Raw genomic sequence first — 10,340 nt, 5'->3', positions numbered from 1 at the left:
GTCAAGACCCAAGATCGGTTTATATGACAGCTATATCAGGTTATGGACCGATTTAAATCATACTTGGCATAGTCGTTGGATATCATAACAAAACACGTCGTGCAAAATTTCATTCCAAGCAGATAAGAATTGCGCCCTCTAGAGGCTCAAGAAGTCAAGACCCAAGATCGGTTTATATGGCAGCTATATCAGGTTATGAACCGATTTGAACCATACTTGGCACAGTTGTTGGATATCATAACAAAACACATCGTGCAAAATTTCATTCCAATCAGATAAGAATTGCGTACTCTATAGGCTCAAGAAGTCAAGACCCAAGATCTGTTTATATGGCAGCTGTATCAAAACATGGACCGATATGGCCCATTAACAATACCAACTGACATACACTAATAAGAAGTATTTGTGCAAAATTTCAAGCGGCTAGCTTTACTCCTTCAGAAGTTAGCGTGTTTTCGACAGACAGACGGACGGACGGACAGACGGACGGACATGGCTAGATCGACATAAAATGTCACGACGATCAAGAATATATATACATTATGGGGTCTCAGACGAATATTTCGAGTAGTTACAAACAGAATGACGAAATTAGTATACCCTCCATCCTATGGTGGAGGGTATAAAAACTACCAAGATTGTAGGTTAAGTTGAATGGGAAATCCACCACGAGGTGAGTTCACTATTTAGAGCTTATTTGGGACGCAATCATGAGGGAGAAGAGATAAAGACAAAGAGACGGGGACGGGAAGAATAAGTAGCAGTTCCTGAGTGAAATTCTGCAATAAATTTTAATACTCTAGGGAAGTATATTGGATGCGTAATGTGTTCTCTAAGCATACGAACACGTCAAATTCCCTGAGTAGGAAGGACAGGTTTCGCATCGAGAGCACCAGAAGGATTGGAAAGAGTCAATGAGGCATGCAGGTTGCCCAATGCCAAGTTCACATAAGAGGGACCGCGGGACATACACTAAGAGCAACCAGCAGATGATTTAACTACAGTTGCAAAATGCATTTTCTAGGCTGCCAGAAGGACGTAGAACACAAAATGCTATTGTTGACATCGTCGATGAGGAGAAGATTGTGAAGCCTTTTAAATCGGCCGAATAGGACCGAATCATCTTAGCATTACTCTAAGAATCCGTTGAATTACCATGTAAGGGAATGAGAGAAAGTTAGAGAAAGAGTGGAAGAGAGTGTGTAAGAGAGATAGAGAGAGAGTAAGAAAGTGAGGGAGATTAAGAGAGAGATAGTAAGAGAGAGAGATAGTAAGAGAGGGAGAGTAAGTAAGAGAGGGAGAGTAAGTAAGATAGAGATAGTAAGAGAGAGAGAGAGTTAGAGTGAGAAAGAGTAAGAGAGAGGGAGAGTAAGAGAGGGTATAAGAGAGGGAGAGTAATAGAGAGGGAGAGTAATAGAAAGGGAAAGTAAGAGAGACAGAGTAAAGGAGAGAGAGAGTACTATAGAATGAGAGAGGGAGAGAGAGAGAGAGTAAGATAGAATGAGAGAAAAGGAAAGAGAGAGAGAGTTAGAGACAGAATCCTGGGTTCAAATCCTGTCGAGATCATCAGAAAAAATATTTTTCCAATGCTGGCGACATTTTTATGGTACTATGCCATGTAAAAACTTCTCCCCAAAAAGGTTGTGCACTGCCGCACGTCGTTCAGATTCGGCTATAAAAAGAAGGAGTCCTCTTATCATTGAGCTTTAATCTTGAATCGGACTGGAATGTGGAATGTTCATGGGCAAATTTGCATTTGGAGAGTTACACATCGACGCAGAGCTATACATCGATGTCTCTCTTCCAGAGATCTGCAGCTGTATATCGCAATTGCGGTGCACCGCATAAATACTTATCTTTTTGAATCAACGCAGCCATTTAAATCAAATCAACGCAAACGTCACATACAAAAATAGACACCGGAATCTTGGAATAATGACGTTGATCGAAGGTTTACAATAACGGAATTTATGGTGAAGGAATCCTTGAGGAGCTTCAAACCATTTAAGTCAACCGGACCTGATGGGATATTCCCGGTGTTACTACAGAAAGAGGCAGACTATCTGGCGCCTCGTCTGGCCAAAATTTTCACAGCGTGCCTAGGACTTTTATATACTCCGAAAGCCTGGCAGGAGGCAAGGGTGGTGTTGATACCTAAGCCCGGCAAGGAAAGTTATGCGACACCAAAGGGGCCTACAGACCCATAAACCTTACGTACTTTCTACTCAAAACCATGGAACCTATTGTGAACTGCTCAAATACAAACAGCATGCCTATGTCAAGGGAAGGTCGGTGGAGACTGCCCTGCACGAGGTTATGCATAAAATAAAAGAATCGTTCGATGCAAAAACGTACACACTGGCGGTATGCATTCATATCGAGGGGGCTTTTAACAGCGACACACTGATCCAATCCTTAGACCAGTACCGGGTGGACCCGGTCCTTAGAGATTGGATAAACCATATGCTAAGGAACAGGTGGATAAATTGTGTGTCCAATGGCATAAATATAAGGGAGAAAGTGGCACAGGGCACGCCACAGGGGGGCATTTTATCGCCACTCCTATGGGTGACCACCATAAATGACCTATAACGGATGCTGACTGAGGAGGGATTTGAACCCGCATGCTACGCATACCTTCTAAGAGGTAAGGACCCAAACGAGCTATGCAGAAGGGCCGAAAGGGTCTTGCATATGGCATATGACTGGGCTAGACCCAGAGGTCTCAATGTTAACCCAGAGAAGATTGAAATATGCGTGTTCACGAGGAAGACGAAGGTGGGCGAATTTAACGCACTACGTTCCTTAATAAGACGATTTCGATATCCGGCAAGGTCAAATACTTAGGTGTGATCTTGGACAGGAAACAGAATTGGAAGATCTTGGACAGGAAACAGAATTGGAAGTGTCACATTCAGGAGCGTACTGAGAAGGCTCACTGATGTTGGGCACTATGTAGACGGGCCGTAGGCTCGAAATATGGCCTGAGTCCTAGGATAGTCCACTGGCTCTACAGGAGTGTGATTAGACCAATACTTACTTACGCCTCCATGGTTTGGTGGACTGCTATGGAGCAAAAGTGCAACATAAGGACCACGCAACAGATTCAGAGAACATGTTGTCTTGGCATAGGCGGAGCGATGAGGACCACGCCCACTAGGGCACTGGAGACTATTCCAGTTATTCGACCCATTGACATACAGGTTAAGTGTGAGATGAACCTTGAAGTCGAGTGCGAGGCACTGCTGCCATCGGCATAGTCTTGGATTGACGGAACTCTGGTATTGCCATCTGGAAAATCATGTTACACGGATGGATCAAAGCTAGAGGACAGAGTGGGCCTGGGGGTTTACATTGAAAACTCAGGGACTGACATCTGTTTTAGACTGTCTGACCATAATACGGTCCTGCAGGCGGAGATCCGGGCGATCACGGATTAAGTGAAGTGGTGTAGTACTTAACCAAGGGCGTGGAGTGTGAACATCTTTACGGACAGTAAAATTGCCGTAAGGGCAATAACAACCAGGACGGTAAGGTCACGAACAGAAGGTGATTAACGCCTTCTCTGAGGATGACAAAATCCGAATCGTTTGGGTGCTGGGCCATAACGGAGTAAGGGGAAATAAAAGGGCAGACGATTTGGCTTTGAAGGCCAGAGGACTGCTGTCAATAAACTTGGTTAACCCGAAGCCTTTCGGGTCGACGCAGTCCGAGTTAAAGGAGTGGAACAGCGAAACGGTCGGTAGGACGGCGATAATCCTATGGGGGGATCCAGATCGTTAGAAGACAATGGCATAAATATAAGGGAGAAAGTGGCACAGGGCACGCCACAAGGGGGCATTTTATCGCCACTCCTATGGATGACCACCATAAATGATTTGAACCCGTATGCTACGCAGACGATGTTATAATACTTCTAAAAGGTAAGGACTGCTGTCAATAAACTTGGTTAACCCGAAGCCTTTCGGGTCGACGCAGTCCGAGTTAAAGGAGTGGAACAGCGAAACGGTCGGTAGGACGGCGATAATCCTATGGGGGGATCCAGATCGTTAGAAGACTTGCCTATTACTGAAAGAAAGCAAGAAGGAGGTCAGTATAGCTATTGGTATCATGACTGGACACATAGGACTACGAGCTCACTTATGTCAAATCGATGCGGCAAGTGATAGCATGTGTAGGGCATGCGGGGAAGATGTTGAGACGTTGGATCATTTCCTTTGTCATTGCCCGGCTTTCGCGTCTAACAGATACCGGCACTTCGGTGGGGACACAATACCGGACATGAACCAACTTAGGGGAGTGGTATTGAAAACAATTAAGGATTTTGTAAGCAGCAAGGAATTCCTAACTTAGATTTTCTTTTTCGAGGTTACTTTTTAGTTTTTAAACCGCACAACAAGCCGATTACTGGCTTAGGTGTATGTCCATAGTGGCATGGGGCGGATTAATAACTGCACCCTCTTTTCAACCTAACCTACAGTTGTCTGCTCTGTAGCATCTTCCAGGCAAGGGTTTTTGCGATAAGAGATACTCAAGCGGTGGTAAGTGCATTTAAGGGTATGAGCATGGGATCCAAAGCTTTATGTTGCTCACAGGTATATCAGAGGTGGCTGCACAAACAACATAAGTTGAACAAATGTTGGTTTCCACAGATAGGCTTCAAAAATGGCGCTGGTGTCATGAAAGCGACGCCGTGGAAAGTTGTTAACACTTGCTCTGCCAATGTCTGGCCTTAATTCATTGTAGGAAGAAGATACTAGGATCTCTTTTTTTTAAGGTATTGGATGAGTTAAGAGGATGCAATCCATAAGCAGGTCACGTCATACTCTCTGTCCCACAACTCGCATCTTGACTGATGTCAAGCGATTAAAGATTCGTGAAACCCATGAGACAGTGCAGATGAGGCAGTGCTTGGAGTATTTGAGAGAAAGATTCTTCGTAAAATATATGGACCAGTTTGCGTTAACGGAGATTATGGGCGACGTATGAACCAAGAGCTGTATAAGCTGTATGACGACGATAGCATAGTTACACGCATCAAAATACAACGGCTGCGTTGGCTAGGTCATGTTGTCAGAATGGATGAAGAAGCTCCAGCAAAGAAGTCTTTTGAAGGCAAACACGGTGGTACACGCAATCCAGGAAGACCAAAGGCCCGATGGAAAGATCAAGTTGTGGGAAACACCTCGAAGATCGAGGCGCTTGGAACGCTATTCTTCGTTCGGCTAGTGGAACAAATATTCTGTCATAGCCAATTAAAGTAAGTAAGTAAACCCACTTCTTCTCATTACCTTGCCATATGTTTACCCCATCAAAACTCATTGGATGTTTTTATTATTTAATGCTACCCATCTTTCAATTGATGGTTCGTCTTTTGACAGATTACCTTGTGTTCTATTAAATAATACATATTGGCTGGAAATCTAAAATATAGATCGTTGACGTTTTTCTGGGTATTTTTAGTTTTATGAGTGTGGCATTCTAGATCAAAGAAATCAAATTTATTTTTGAAACATATTGGATATTTTCATGAATACATATTGAGATATGAGATATTCAATGGTAGCGAAGAAAAGGTTGAAAGATAACCATTGGTCTTAGATCAATGTTTTTAGTTGTTACAAACAAAGTAATGAAGTTCATAATTGGATGAAAATTACCTTACGGATACATTACTCGGTACAGACGTAGGAGAGGTTTGTATAACCCAGTGCCTTTTAACCATAGAAAGGCACCTAAACACATAACCGGACATAAATTCCTATACCCGCGGGCATAGGAAAAACGAACAGAGCACACGGGCAGTGTAAGCAAGTTGTTTGCCTTCGTTCGGTCGACGCATTGTTGTTATTTTGCACTTGTTTGATTGGTCGGGATTTACTATCCCTTATATAAACACATTTTATTATGTTTTTATGTGTATGTGTGCCCATCACTGCTTTAAAACCATGGATATCAAATTTAAAATACCTCTTTTGTGCTCACAAAAAGTGGATATTCAATTTTGGGTACCACCAGGGCGTATGACTGTTATTAATTATTGTCACCAGGTGACGTATAAGTATTAAAATTTATCATACGCACACCATTCCCTTTTGGAACATCTCATATGGGCTAATAATTTATAAATGCTATAGGAGTGAAAAAAAAAACTCAATGCGACGAATGATGCCATTAGATGGACGCCAAAAGACAAAACATGACAGGCCTCTCCAAAAAAAAAAAACTATTCAGACATGTTTTCCAAACACACTGCTTGCCTTTTCTCCCTCTTCCTTCAGAAAAATCTATAATGAAATTATCGGCAATATTTTCAATGTGAATGACGGGCAAAGAAAAAAAAACTAAACGAAGGCATAAAATCTATAAACACAACAATACTCACGCAGCCTATCTATTAGCCAAGTGAGAGAAAATACTTTTTTTCCTTCCACCATTTGGCTCTGTATAAAATTCCAAAATTGTTGTTGACCCAAGAAAAAAGTGTTTAAGCAACACCAGACATCATCAAACCATCAATGCTGAGTAGGACGAGTGTAATGAGCATATGGGTCTTTTTTTATTATGTTTCACTATGCGGAGCGTTTATATTGTCTATGATTATGATTTGGATGCTCTGTCAAGCAGAAGCAACACGGTGTAGAATGCCAGACACACTAAGTGGCTCAGTTAACGCTCGGAACCGGATGATGGTGGATCACCTAAAAACATAACGGTCGGACAAAAAGTGTGTTGTTTTTATAAAAAACTGATAATTTTTATGGTGTGAGAGGAAATTTTGGAAATTTATGGCCAATATTCATTCAAGGGTGTGTGTTTGAGTGTTCATAGTAATTTTAGTGGTGTGACGTGGAAAATCTTTGAAAAAAAAATTAAAATTTTATAAAATCAGAGTTTTGTAAGATAAAGAAATTATGAAAAATAAGAGCAATGAAAACAAAAAAAAAATCTTAAAAATTACAAAAAATGTATTTGAATTAAAATATTGAAACAATTTAAGAAATTTCCAAAAAAAAAATAAAAATCAAATTCCAATACAATAATTAAAAGAAAAATGTTTCATATGTCTTAAAAAATTTATATGGTGTTTAGTGCTTTGGAAAATTGCTGTGAATTTGTGAACATTTCAAATATTATTGTGCAATTTGAGCGAATTTAAGCGATCATAAAAAAGGCGTAAACATTAGAAAATGTGTGTTCGTTTTCGGTCAACGGTCAAAACGCTTATACGTATAGAAATTCCATTTGTGCTATGAAATATGATAGAGAGGATATATTCGACTGTTCTTATGTTTAAATTTAAGTGCCTACAACATCTTTTGCTTTGAATGTTTTCCCACTAAGATCTTTTGGAGCTTAGGCTAGCAAATCCTTAGGATCACATTGCGTGAATGCTGCAAAGATGTTGTGGACAAGTTAAAGGCATAATTCCATATATTTTTCAATATAATAAATAAAGTGATTAAAGCGGAATTAATTTACCTACGTCAATGAAAATTAAATAAATAATTGAATTAGACAAATTAAAACAAAGCAAATAAAAATGAATTATAATAAAAATGCAAAAATAAAAAGTGGATAACAAAAATTAAATTATAACAAGTAAAAGCGTGCTAAGTTTGGCGAATCTTATATACCCTCCACCCTGGATCCGATTGTCGAGTTCTTTCCCGGTATCTCCTTTCAGGCAAACAAAGAATAAAATTTCTATGCTATTGGAGCTATCTCATGTTATAGTCCGATTCGCACCATAATTGAGTTGAATGTCGGAGACCATAGTAAAAGTAAATGTGTAAAATTTCAGCCAATTCGAATAAAAATTGCGTCCTTTAGGGGCTCAAGAAGTAAAACAGGGAGATCGTTTTATATGGAAGCTGTATCAAGCTACTGATCGATTTAGACCACATTCGACACATATGTTGAAGGTCATGGGAGAAGCTGTTCAATTTTTCAGACATATCGGATAATAAGTACGCCCTCTAGAGGCTCAAGAAATTAAGATCCCAGATCGGTTGATATGACAGCTATATCAGGTTAAGGACCGATGTGAACCATACTAAGCACGGTGGTTGTAAGTCATAACAAAACACTTCATGCAAAATTGCAGCCATATCGGGTAGGAATTGCGCCCTCTAGAGGCTCAAGAAGTCAAGACCCCAGATCGGTTTATATGACAGCTATATCAGGTTATGAACCGATTTGAATCATACTTAACGCAGTTGTTGGAAGTCATAACGAAACTCGTCATGCCAAATTTCAGCCGAATCGGGTAAGAAGATTCAAGATCGGTTTATATGGCAACTATATCAGGTTATGAACCGATTTTAACCATATTTATCCCAGTTGTTTGAAGTCATAGCGAAACAAGTCGTACCAAAATTTAGCCGAATCAGATAGGAAATGCGCCCTCTAGAGGCGCTTTCATATAAACCGACCCCAGATCGATTTATATGATAGCTATATTAGGTAATGGACCGATTCCATACATAGCACGATTGGTTGGTTGTTACAACAGATGTGTTCTAAAAAAAAGTAAAAAGTCACTAAGTTCGGCCGAGCAGAACTTTGGATACCCACCATCTCGGGTATATATGTAAACCACCTTTCGTTATTATCCGGTGGAAAAATGTATAATTTATGCACCCATAGCAGCTATTTCGAAATATGCCTCGGTATGGACTATATTCGGCACGAACATCGAGTGGTCCAATACAAGTCACTGTTCAGTTTTGCAGAATAAAATAATGGACTTTTTGACAGCTATATTCAAATACAGACTGAACCATACGGACACGGATGTAGAAAAGCCTAACATAAGTCATTGTGTCAAATTTCAGTGAAATCGGATTATAAATGGGCCTTTTATGGGGCCAAGACCTTCAATCGAGAGATCGGTGTATATGGCAAATCTGGACCGATCTGATCCAAATTGAAGAAGGATATCGAAGAGCTTAACACAACTCACTGACCCAAATTTCGGCGTTATCGGACAATAAATGCGCCTTTTATGGGCCCAAAACCTCAACTCGAGAGATCGGTCTATATGACAGCTATATTCAAATCTGAACCGATCTAAGACAAATTGAAGATGAATGTCGAAGGGCGCAACAGAACTCACTGTCCCAAATTTCGGCAATATCGGACAATAAATGCGCATTTTATGGGCCCAAAACCTTAAATCGAGAGATCGATCTATATGGCAGCTATATCCAAATCTGAACCGATCTGGGCCAAATTGAAGAAGGAAGTCCAAGGGCCTAACACAACTCACTGTCCCAAATTTCACCAAAATCGGATAATGAATGTAGATTTTATGGGCCTAAGACCTTAAATCGGAGGATCGGTCTATATGGCAGCTATATCCAAATCTGAACCGATCTAAGCCAAATTGACAAATGATGTCGAAAGGCCCGACTCAACTCACTATCTCAAATTTCAGCGATATCGGACAATAAATGCGCATTTTATGGCCCCAAAACCTAAAACCGAGAGATCGGTCTATATGGCAGCTATATCCATATCTGGACCGATCTAGGCCAAATTGACGAAGGATGTCGAAGTGCTTAACAGAACTCACTTTCCCAAATTTCTGCACAATCGGATAGTAAATGTGGCTTTTATGGGCCTAAGACCCGAAATCGAAGGATCGGTCTATATGGCAGCTATATCCAAATCTGAACCGATCTGGGTCAAATTGATGGACGATGTCGAAGGGCCTAACACAACTCACCGTCCCAAATTTCAGCGATATCGGACAATTAATGCACCTCTTTTGGGCCCAAAACCTCAAATCGAGAGATCGGTCTATATGGCAGCTATATCCAAAACTCGACCGATCTAGGCCAAATTAAAGAGGGATGTTGAAGGGCCTTCCATAACTCACTGTCCCAAATTTCAGTGAAATCGGTTAATAAATGTGGCATTTATGGGCCTTAGATCCTTAATCAACGGATCGGTCTATCTGGCAGCTATATCCAAATCTGGACCGATCTGAGCCAAATTTAAGAAAAAAGTCGAAGTGCCTAACACAACTCACTTTCCCAAATTTCAGCATAATCGGATAATAAATGTGGCTTTTATTGGCCTAAGACCCTAAATCGGCGGATCGGTCTATATGGGGGCTATATCTAGATATAGTCCGATATAGCCCATCTTCGAACTTAACCTGCTTATGGATAAAAAAGAATCTGTGCAAAGTTTCAGCTCAATATCTCTATTTTTAAAGACTGTAGCGTGATTTTAACAGACAGACGGAAGGACATGTCTAGATCGTCTTAGATTTTTACGTTGATCAAGAATATATATACTTTATAGGGTTGGAAATGGACATTTCGATGTGT

Source organism: Stomoxys calcitrans, chromosome 3 (assembly GCF_963082655.1).
Source record: "Stomoxys calcitrans chromosome 3, idStoCalc2.1, whole genome shotgun sequence".
NCBI classification, from domain to species: Eukaryota; Metazoa; Arthropoda; class Insecta; order Diptera; family Muscidae; genus Stomoxys; species Stomoxys calcitrans.
This window is presented reverse-complemented; position numbering follows the sequence as displayed.